The sequence below is a fragment of the Gavialis gangeticus genome, unplaced genomic scaffold (genome assembly GCF_001723915.1).
Source record: "Gavialis gangeticus isolate Ggan-Ray unplaced genomic scaffold, GavGan_comp1, whole genome shotgun sequence".
NCBI lineage: Eukaryota > Metazoa > Chordata > Crocodylia > Gavialidae > Gavialis > Gavialis gangeticus.
The window spans coordinates 30,198,032-30,210,522 of record NW_017728997.1 but is presented as its reverse complement, the minus strand read 5'-3'; positions in this window follow the sequence as shown (position 1 = coordinate 30,210,522).

Sequence of the window (12,491 nt, the reverse complement as noted above, 5' to 3'; positions counted from 1 at the left end):
TTTAATTTTACAATTCCGTTAAACCCAGCCAATTTGGGTATCTCGTTACCATAGGGACGTTATCTTTCTTGCTGGGCTGTCAAGGTCAGTTTCTCTCTCGTATGAGAAGCTCAAATGATTTAAAATAAGGCACAAACAGGGGTGTGTATATACAGCACTGTTACAAACTAAAAAATAATAGTGTGAGACTACAAATACAGAGTTTGTTGTGTAAGCCTCTGACCTTTTGCCATCTGATCTTTTGCCATCGGCATCCAAAATCAAAGAGTTTGATCTTTGACATAGAGTAAATGGTGTAACTTAGATTGAGTCCACCTCAGGCTTTTTGACTGTCTGTACCTAGAGATAGCTCCGATCTATGCAGACATTCAGGGAGGTTAAATTAGGTAAAAAATGGGTGGCTTAATCTAAATTAGTTCATCTGAAGACCTGAACTAGGTTAGCTTGGGAATAGAGTAGTCTGATCTACTGAATATCTGCACACATTCGGAGTGTAGCCCCAGGGCTGGGAAAGCCTAACTGCTCGCCCCAGCCCATGGGCTGCACTCTTCCTACCCACCCCCGTGACCAGACTATTTTTAGCCCTCTGACCTGCCTTGCAAACCTGCTAGCCACTCCTCTAATCCTCATCTGGAGTTACTAACACTAGGTTCCCAATGTGACGCCCAGCGCTGGCAAATGTCTGCACAATCCACTTCTGAACTACCATCATGCAACTTAAAGCAGGCCATGTGATTGTAGAGTGGGTGCAGCGAATGTCTGTACATACCTAAAGTCAGTGAGTAAAGAAAGTAAAAAGGTGTCTTTAGGGACCGCATAGAGTCATCTTTGCCTCATCCTCAAGTTTTACATTCATCCTCAATTCCTAGGCTGAGTGTAGCTCAGGCAACAGGCAGAGAGCCACGTATGTGTGGATCCTTTAAGCTAAGAATTGGGTTGCTAGTGTCCTCAGCAATAAGTAGCTGGTTTCCCCAGATTCCTCCATCTTCCCTCTGCTGTGCAGAGTACTATCCAAAACCGAACCTGTTTGGCCATATGGCTTTGGTCTTTCAGTTGTTCACTATTTGTATGGATAGATTTATACAGGTGATGCTAAACTTTCTGACTTGGTTTTTTCTCTTCTCTCCACAAAATCTGTTGTTGACAAGGAAATGATATATGTTCAGAACTGGTCTTAAGGTTTTGGTATGTCAAAGATACCCAACAGCTTACAAAGTATCTTTTGGTGATCTTTTTACCTAAGAATACAGGGCATAGTCTACTAGATTGCTAGCATTTCAAAAAACATAATCCAGAAAATGTAGTTCCATGCTTCTCTTTATGCTCAGGTGGAGGGGAGAAAAACTAGGAGTATTAACTGCTCAGCTACCCAAGCTAAGTGCATTACAGAAGGAAAAGTACAGTTATGTGCATGTATGTACTAATTAAATAACACTTGATGAATTTGGCATAGAACATAGAATCAATAGCTGTTTCTGCATGCTGCTCCACTATATTGGATGGAAACTTTAAGAATTTCCACTGGTGTAACTGGCTGTAGAGATCCACTAATATTTTCAGGCTACCACATGTCTTTAAAAGGATGGGAAAGTTTTCTTTATAACCACGTTGGAAAAGAATGCAATTAGAATTGAGAGGATTTAGAAATATAGTCTGAATGCCAAAAGACTCACAATGGTAGATAATGCTGTCAAAAGGCCTCATTGAATAAAACTCATTTTGCTGCGGAAAATATTCATTCTGATTGACATGTATTTCTTCATTTAATAAAAGTTTGAAATGGAGCTTTTCTCTGCCTCCATTTTTCCAGTGGAAAGCAAACCAGCCAGTGTTTTTTCCAATCAAAACAATTTTAAAAGAATAGGAAAATGCAAAAGAAAATACGTGGATAATTTGCATAACACTGGAAGTTTTACTTCTTTTAGTTCTTTAGTTTTATTTTGCTATGCATTCTCATGATTTTAACTGATGAATTAGATACAATGCAGGTAACAATCATCTATTGCCTATGATACTCTACACTGATCTAACTCCTTTGTGTAACCTGAGCAATGCTGCAACCTGCCAGTTGAGAATTCTCTTTCTTGGGAGTGGGGAGAAGGGGAGGGATGAGAGCGGGTTCACAGTTTGTGTGAGAGCTGGCCTTCTGCTTCAAACACTTCTGCCACTCTGACACAAACGCAGAGATAGCTTTGCTCTAATGATCCAGCTGGCAAATATTCCTATGCGTTCCTGCAATGTGAGGTTAGGATTTGGGCAGACTGGCCTACAGAATCTTGGAGTCAAAACTACCTCCCTTGATAATCTCTCTCTCCCAAGGCACATGGAAAATTGATTTATATCACCCATCTGACCTATTTTTCCTGAGTAGCATTTGCCCAGGAAAAGCAAATATTTTAACTTTGAAAACTCTTGTAGAGACATGCAGTTGTCAATATAGCTGGGTTTTTTTGGGTGTATCTGTACAGGCTGCTACAAATTACAGGTTATACCTGGATTACTAAGACTTTGCTAAAAAAGTCGTTTGGAAGGAGGTTTTTCTAGGTTTGTTTTAAGGTCACTCCTTTTTAAACCAAACCTATGGCTTACCACACCAAACCTAAAAGAAAGAGCATGAACATGATCCTCTCCTCTGGTTCCAGTACACACACATTTCCAGTTAAACTTTTTTCCCACAGTAATATAGTAGATTTTAAAGTAGGATACAAACTGAGCCTTTATCTCAAAATATAGAGTTTATGAACATTATTAAGAGATTAGTATTCAAAAACAGCAGGACTTGCAAAAACCTAATTTTGGTTCAGGTAAACATGTTTATGTCTCTCTCAGAAATCAGAGCAAAGTAGAGACCTGGTGACGCTGAGTTTGTTCTGAGGAAGACAAGGTTTAAATTGCAAGAGTCTCTTCCTTTTAAAGCACTGACTGAGATCTTCTCAGTTTCACAATCTGAAACCAAAGCAGAAAAAGCAAAATCTTGTTCCTCACTGACTGAGATAGGTGTTGACAACACTAATGTAAAATGTAAGCAACTCTTTTTCCTAGCAGTTTAGACTTTATTAATTAGCTATTGTACTATTCTATTTTTCCACTAGATGTCTCCAGACTACATAGCAAGGAAAATAAGTCCTTTATTTTCCCAGAAAAAATGTGAAAGTATATTACTGAGTACAGAAGGAATGTGTGAATATTAGTGAAGATGTGAGATCTTAGGAACCTGAACTGAAGAGTCATAGCTTTGGTTTCTTAACTCATAGAGATTGTAGAATCATTATTAACTGGTACTTCTAATGAATTACCAGTAATTGAAGTCATTCCAGTTCAGACTTCAGTCAATGCTGGATACCTTTCTGTGAGCCAATGCTTTATCTAGCCATACCTTGCAGTATAGCATTTAGTAGCTGGATAAAATTCTATGGTATATGTTGGTATATATTATATACAACTCCAGACTGGATGACCACTTTTGGCTGTAACCTAATAATGCACCTTCACTCCTGTTTGCAACAGATCCTCAGCTTCTTTCATTCCCCCTTCAGTGAACTATTTCATAGAAAAATCCCCATAAAAAATTTCCTGAAGTTAATCGACTCTTCCCCTCTACTGGCTGTGTCAAAAAGAGATTGGAAGAAAAGGTTGGGTACAGTTTGTTCTTCTACATCACCAACATTCATTCTCTATACCTCACATTAAGATTAAAAGGAAGACATGCATATTTGTGTGACAGTTTCCACAATACACAATCAAATATCTTTAATGCAAAGGAAAACACTAAAGGCACAAATAGATAAAGCCAACATTTAAAAAAGTCCTTTGCCTCCCTGTAGTTTCCCATGAGCCTAGTCTTTTGTATTTGACTACTTATTAGCCTGCTGTTATACGAAGTGGGAAGGAATCAAGCAAAGCTGAGTAGTACTAGTTTGTTATGTAATTGTTATGTCTTTGAAAGATGCTTGTTAACTGGTGAATTTCTGCATGCATATCCAAACCATTAAACTCACTGTCCTGCAATGCCAGAAGTAATACCAGTTTAGAAGTGTAGTATCTGTGAAATTTATCCCTTGATTCCTGTTTTTCCTTAGAAATTGCTGTTTTTTAAAATCTCTGCATTGATATTTGATGATACTCCAAGTCTTTGATGTGAGCATTCACCCAGGAAGAACACCATTAAGTAGGTCTCTTCTGCATCTGAGTGGCACATTATCTCTCTCCTGTGCATGCTCAGTAGCATTCAATGACCAGCATGCCCTACTGCCTTAAAACCCCTTCAAGTTCTGTTACTGAGCCTCAGCACCTAATGTTAACCCATTTCCACACTGGAAAAAAAGCAAGGGAATTAGAGTTTTCATGTTTCATATTTTTTTCCACTGCAGAATTAATGGATGTAATTTTTTTTTGGACAGGCTGAGTGAGAATTTGTAAGTCATTTGTTCAACTCTCACTTATTTGGTTATTGTTTTGGTTGCCTTTCTGTTAGTTAGATCTAGACCAGGAAGTAATATAGTTTCCCTGCTCTGTTGATGGAGAAAAAGTGCAGAGGAAAAGATGCTTGTCTGTATAACCCCTCTTGCGAGGGAGTGTGGGTATGTGGCAGTGGTGACTCAGTGTCTCCAACAGTACCTTGGTTTCACAAGAGATTAAGGTAGATTATTTACATATACAGATTCATTTATATCCACAGGCATCAGAACTGCAAGCAGTAACCCAGCATGGAAACCTGATAACAAAATTATCCCTTTCAACAGTGCAACTTAAAACCCCAAATCCAAACAGTTTCACAAGGACCCTTTGGGGTGAGAATCTTCACTTATGCACAGCCCAAGCTGTCCCAGATGGCACAAGGATTTCCACAAGTGCACTGACTGCTCTCACTTTTGCAGCCTTTTCAGTGCTACTCACTATGTAGCAGCAGTCAGCTCATCTCTCTGCTGAGGTCTCCTCTTCAGGGAAGCTGATCCTTCCCCCACCTGTACTCAGACCAGGCTCCTCCACCATCTCCCTGAGGCCTCCTTTAGTGGCTCTAGGACCATATCAGGTAGCAAGGCCTCTTCCACACTGTAACTGCCAGGGACAGAGCAAAATACCCCCTACATTGCAGCTCTCTCCTGCTAACCCTTAAATCAGCCTGGGTTTCAACCCAGCTCCCTGAGTCTGGTTTTCCTGGGCTTAGAGTGACCTCACCTACTCTCTACCTAACTCTTTGCAGCCCAGGGGTGTGGGTTACATTCATATCAAGTCATGTTGTTGTTGCTTCATTAATATTCTTACAAGAAAATACAGTTTTCTTCTTGGCACACTTTTTGTCCTGCTCCTAGAAAACATACAGTACATTAATTAAATGTACACCGACAGACAAAATTGGTGGTGGCATTAGGACTTCTTGGAAAGCCTTTAATGATTGGATCACAAGATATTCTTTTCTCTACATGCTATGAATTGGCATGTGTGAGCATAATTGCTAGTTTTAGTACAATCTGCACCTGTGCCCTTTATGAGAGAGTGCAACTGAAGTTCAGGCTGCAGTGACTAATTGCTATATAGATGTACCCATATTGAGCTATGGCCTACTGGGCAAAACATTTAGTGCAAGCAGCACACCTGCTTCCATACTGTTCTGCTGCTGTTCTCTTCCAGTTTAATCATTAAAATGTTGGGCACCATATTGTGCAAATCTACTTACCAATAACAAAAACTACCTATATTTCTAGTTCTTTATATTTTTAAATTTTGCCTAGCTTTTAGAACAGCTAGTGATCCTACTTTGCAATGTTTCACAGCTTCATGCATTGAAGTGTACCCTGAACATTTGCATGCCTCCTTTTGGCTCCAGATGGACTTCTAGTTTTTTTTCTATGTACCCCTCCCCTACCCTGAGCCACTTCAGAGCAGTTCATGAGTAGAAACAAATGGAAAGCTGAGTGAATTCACAAGGAAGCAAAATCCTGTTATAGGTAATTTCTTTCTAAGCATTTCTGGCAATATTTACATACACTTGTATTCTACAATTTAAATATTGTTCTAGGTCTCTCTCTACCTAAATAAATTTGGTTTGCCTCTGAGGCAGAGTTGCAAGCCAGTGAGGAGAAATAAGTGAATGTATTCATTGTTAAAATTAAAGTTGACATTTTGAAAGTGGGTCCCCATAGGGTTTTTAGTACAATGCATAAATAGCACTCTTAGTATTTGTTAACATGCCCATTCTTACTCAAGAAGGGTCACAATCCAAATGTAAATATGGAATTTGGCAGTTATTGGGCTGTTTGCTTTCTTCTCAGGGAAAATACATAATCTGGATTTGAGTTCCACTGCCTTGAACAGGTACACTTACTAATGTTATTTTCTGCCTTGATCTTTGCTTATACCTATGATGCTTCACCAAACAAAAGTGAATATATGGCATAGCTGGAAAAAGGCCTGCAGTTTCAAATATATTAAAGCAAAGTTATTTTAATCCTATTTCTGACGACAGATGAAAATTATTTTTAATGTGACTAAGAATTCAGGTTAACATAAGGGCAGGGAAGATCCTCACACAGTAGAAACTGTCACAGTCCTACTGAGTGGATCTTGGGTTGTTGGACCAGCACGAAAAGCATGACAAACAACAATCCAGATCTGGATCAAAAGTGGGATGCAAAGAAAATGTCCGAAATGTAATGTCTTGAGTAACCGACATGCTTACAATTTCCTTATAGAAGTTACCAGCTGGTATAGAGCCTAAGCTTATTCCTATAAAATGAATGAGAGTTTTGTCATATATAATAAAAAAATGTAACATAAGGTACTACAGTCTTTCTTGCTGGTAGCTGGGCTTCAGTTCAAAATACTACCTTGAAAATAGGAGCTTTGAAAGTTTATAAAAAACTATTTTTGTATGAAGCAACTGTGCATAATACTGGTCTTGTAACAACTGTAGCTTAAATCCACGTGAAATGTCTGCATTACTGTTTGAGTGGCTGCTCCCTTGGGTGCATTTAATGTACTTCCAAATTTTTGTAATGTTCTTCTAATGGCCTTATAGTTACAAGTGACTGTGGCATTAGATTTTAAATACGTTGATTTCTGAAAGCACTGTAAATTCAGCTGCCAGCTTTTATTCATTTTCTCCATTTACTCCCTTCCTAGTATTTCAGCCTCATCATCAGCTTGTAGTCTGAACTGCTGGGAAAGGTTGGTTTGCAACACAAGCAAGTTCCTTTACAGCTGCTGCAGGTTAGTCAGCATTTTATACGTGGTTGTCATTGCATGGCAGAAAAATGCTACACTGTTCCATGATACATATTTAATAATTGCACAGCATTTATAGTGAACATGTGCTTTGAAGTATTTTCTATAATAAAGGATTTACTGCAAATGTTTTCACGTGTCACACTTAAAATAAGTTAGTATTTCCTAACCCCCTCCCCCCGACTAAGAATGCCCTTAGGGACATCTATATTCAATATCCATAGCCAAAATGAGTCCAGCTCTTAATTTTCTGGCAGCAGCAGCTAGTACAGGTTTGTGTCAGAATGCTTTAGGAGATGCCATTTTTACAGTGAGGAGGTTTACCCCTCTTAAAAAAAAGTGTGTGTGCAGTGACTTTGCATCAGGATCTGAAAATGGTCAGACTAGAGCATATTTTAACTTCCTCCAGGAGGTCATTCCACAGAGTCAGGCTCATCACTGACAACTCCTTGGCCCTGATTCTCAGTTGCACTGCAGCCTCTCAGCTCCATGCCAGCAATGCAAAGTGATTCTAAAGCCAGTCTAACTGGGCATGGGAAGATCTGCTTACCATAGAGAGGTTCTCTGAGAGCATAGAGCATCCCTTGTAGCCAGTACAGAAGTATGGCTTCCTTACAGACCAACCTGGCTACTTTGAGAGTCTTTGGGGGCCATTAGCAACCAGTACAAATCAGATAACCACTCTGGCCACTCTGATTTACATAGGCCAGTGCACAGTTAGGGCACAGATCAGTCCAATACATAGGAATGTCCACTTCCTGTACACATGCAATTTAACAATTGATTCAGGGTCTGCAATCACTATTGTATGTGTATATACAGTTCTGCAGATACATGATGTTCAAAACTCTATTTTCAATTAACATCTTCAAGAAGTATTATTTGTTGGTGTATTCATATTCCTTTACTACTTAGTTGTGATTTGTGAAAAAGCATACACCAGAATATGAACACTTTTATCACATCTATAGAAATTTGCCAGTTTGTGATTTTAACTTTGGTGCTCTGCTCATTTCCAGTGAGCTACATCCCTCAGTGGAGTGCTCCCCATTCTGCTAAAAAGGGCTAAGAGGAGATGAAGAGCAATAGATATACAGTAAAGATATTTGCTTGAAGTTGTTAGGGGAGCTGGAAGCATTTTAATTTCATAATCTTTCATAAATTATTCATTTTTTGCCCTCACATATTTCAACACAACTATAAGAGCTACTTGAGACATCATAGACTTCACAATTATCAGTAATTTCCCTTTCCAATTCATGTGCCCTATTCATCCATTGTTTTAGTGAGGGGGAGAAGAAAGAAACAGATACTCAAACAAAGCAAAAAACAAAACAAAATATAACAGATCCCCCCCCCCGCAAAAAAAACTCACTGTAGTAGTCAGTGAGGTAGATATGGCAAAATAGAAATAGTAGCTTTATTATCTTCTTTTTATCTTGTCTTCAGATCTCTCTTATTTTTCAAAAAATACCGATAGTTTACAGACTACTAACATTGCTTTTACTGATGATTTAGTGTCACTCCACTCCTCCATACTCCTGCCTAGGCAAATACGTCAAAGGTCCTGGTGACCTCTCACTCATAGACCATGATCCAGAAGAACTGACAATTGCATACCACTAGTGTCATAGATACCGTCTTCATCTGAAGAGACCACTTGCTTTTTTTAAAAACTTTTCTTCAGATTCTTACAATAACTGTCTGATCTTTTGACCAAAGTTTGACCTAAGGGAATTAACCTAAGGGAATCGTAGTGTATAAGTATCTTGCAATACTGCATGCTAATTTATGGCATTAGTAGAAGAGTAATTTTATGTGGATATATTTTATCTATTTGGAAAACAAGAATATAGAGACATTTGAAAACAAACATATAGGATGTTTTAAGTATAGCATATCTTACATCTATGCTGGGGATTGGGTTTAGATGATCCACAAATCTCTTTCCCCTCTATGATTGTATGACTATTTACAAGTTTCCACTTGGATGTTAATCTTCTATGGGATGACATGGTAATCTTGAGAATATAGGTGGGACACAGTAGGTGTGTCTACACATGCTACTAATGTACATTAAGCTTACTGTGCCATAAAATAAGGTGCAATAAGCTTTGCCCAGGAATGCATCTACATATGAGCTACTGTGCAGAAGCTAGTGTGCAGTTTCTCTAGTACCTGTATCTACAGGTACTAGCAAACCATACATTAGACTAATTTACTGTGCAATAAGTCCCGTGCACATGTACATGATGACGCTTTACTGTGCATTAAATTGTCTAATGCTAATCTAATATAAAGTAAAGCATCTCGTGTAGATGCACCCAGTGGGATCAGTGTGAAAATCTGGGATCAAATATGTCAGAGGAAGTTGTGTAGAATAACAATGCAAGTAAATGACCATTGGTGTTCAAACCAGCCCCTTGGAATGAGGAAGCAGGAAGAGAATTTTCTGAGCATTTTTTAAATAGAACTTATTTTCTGCTTTGAAGGAAAAAAATACAAAGAAATGCATTGTTCTCCTGAAACACCTCTATCATTTGTATCAGAAGAGACTTTTTATACAGCAAAAAAGAATTAAAAATGGATAGACAACTTATTGTAACAAAATTTCAAATAGTATCAAAAGACCCACAGGTTTATTGTCAAAACTTTGTGACGCATTTAAGAGATCAGATTTACAAAAGAAAGAAGACTACATGAGAAAGTGAGGTTGGGCGTGCTCTAGGATTTGAACAGTAGATGAAATACCAGAAAATAAAGACTTGCTAGCTCCTCTACTACTCAAGTGTCAAAATAATAGAAAATAGAGTTGTTGAAATGGTAATTAGATATAGAGCTTGTCACTACATCACCTGCTTTGAGATTTCCCAGGTTAGATGCCCATTCACTGGACTACTGTATAAGAAACAAGTTAGTGTTTTAAGTCCACTTTTTAGTAAGCAGATGTCCAAACCATCTGTGACACCAAGCTACCTCCAGAGTAGACAGTTACTGGTCATCTTAGCAGAAAGACCAAGAACTAATTAGGCATGGAGACTGAATTACTCTAGGATAGGTATATCCAGATGGTGACTGAGATGCATTGGCAGGGTGATATGGAAACTTGTAGTGCTGTAACCTCTTGTATTATACCAGCTCTGTGAAGGAAACAAGAACTTCAGCTTTCAGAGCTTCCAACAAGGCACCGTGTAACAGTATTTGTATCACTTTTATTTTTTTAAGTGCATTTATTATTGAGAGAAAGAAAGATTATATTGATAATATATACATAAATGTATAAACTACTTTTCTATGATCATGCTTGGTTTTTGGAGAAATTTTCCATTTTTTATTGCCCTCACTGGCATGCCTGGCAATTGTCTTCATTACCATGAGTTACAATTGCATTGCTTTGAGTTGCCTTTTTTTTCAGTTTTCCTTTTAAAATTGGAGCTGTGTGCTTGTGCCTGTGTTGGCTAAAATGCGAAATAATATAAAAAGCGGTGATGGGTAACAGTTGTAAATCTCATAAAGACAAAACAGAGCTGATTGCTTTTTGCATGCAGAGGTGCTAGACCAAATGGAAATGCAGAAAGTCCTGGCCCAGGCGATGCATATTTGCTAACCCTAAAATAAAATCAACATTTTTTAAATTAAAGAAACAAGTTTGAGGTGATTATTATTGCAAGAGCAGTGGCTAGACTGAATGGAAAGATAAAGAGTCTGTTGCTAAGTGAGTTGGAGTAGCAAGGAAAGGAGATAGAATGAAACATTTTTTTTAGGAAACATTTATTTCCAGTGTTATAAGACAGTTCTTAGGCATTTGCTTTTGTCCCTTCATTAAGAGACCTATCAAGAACTGTGCACCTGGACCATCACTACCACCATTGCAGCCCTTGTGAACTATCTATGCAGTTAGAGCTGTGTTTTTAACCCTGCTTTACAATTTATGCTGATTGGCTTATTGTGAAAAAATGCTATTGCTTGAATGATGCGATACTAGTTGTGCAGTTTATCTGTTGTCTGTGGTCTACCTGATGTTTGTTTACTCTTCTATTTATGCTCTCATATGTATTTTAATTAGATGCATTTAAGTTTCTATGTTACTTGTTAATACTAGGGTAACATGATTTTATGTAGCCCAGCAAATAGCTACTCCCCATCACTAGAAAAAGACTTGCTTTGACCCCATTATCTTTGATCCTGCAATTTACTTGATAATTTAATTGGTTTAATTTGGTAATTATTCAAATTCACATACAAAAGGCACCCTTTTTGATCAAGGAAATACCCTTTCTCTGAAGACAATTTTGAATGAATCATAGGATTGTTGACTATTTGAATAACTTAGTCTAGCTGCGTGCAGTTCCCTTCATGGTCCTACTAGAGCACACACATTCCAGTGCATCTGGGCATGCCATATGCAACTTTCTTCAAGATTTCACCCTATGAGTTCTTCTTTCCTTTGCTAAAACTGAAAAGACCTTATCTTTCTTGCTTAATATAACTGTCCACATTCACCCCTGGCAGTTAGCAATGAAATCGTTATCAGCAGAGTTGTGCTCTATTACAATAGCATTGAGTTTTGCCCAGTATGTTTGGCCTTTTCCACCCCAAAACTTCTAGACCTTAATTATTGCCAGCAATGGTCCCTCCATTTAGAGGGAGGCAGTGATCGATCTTCTTCAATGACAGAACAGTCATGGCAGTACAGAGCTGGCACTGGGCCCAAGATAGTTAAATTTGTTGTCTTTCTCCACCCCACAGGACCATTACTCAGGATAGTTGATCCTTTAGTTACAAGTCCTTGCTGTAAGGGTTCTGTGCGGTGTCAGGCTTACAGGAAGACAGCTGGCATTTCCTCCCCATTCACGTTTCTCTTGAGAGTGGAGAAAGGGCAAGACAAGAGAAAATTTGGGGGAGAAAGAACACGACTGTTTCGGTCTCCTGGCAGCAAGGAGGAAGAAAAGAAGACAGTGGCTGATTGCCTTATTTCTCTGTTGGAGGGCAATTGTGGGAACACAAAGGTTAATAAAGGAAACAAGTGAAAAAGAGAAGAGGGGAAGAAAAGAGCTCTGGTATGTCATTACATGTACTGGCTTTCAGGAAAGCTTCTTCCTTTGTGTCCAGCGTAGAATTTCCTGTTTATTGTGTAATAGCTGTTCAGCTCTTTTCACTAATAAAGCAAAATTTAAAATTAAAAAATGTCCAGAATTTGTATAAGGGAGGAGTGAGTTTTTATGGATTTCATTCTCTGTAGAAGCTGGCAAGAAGGATGCCAGCAG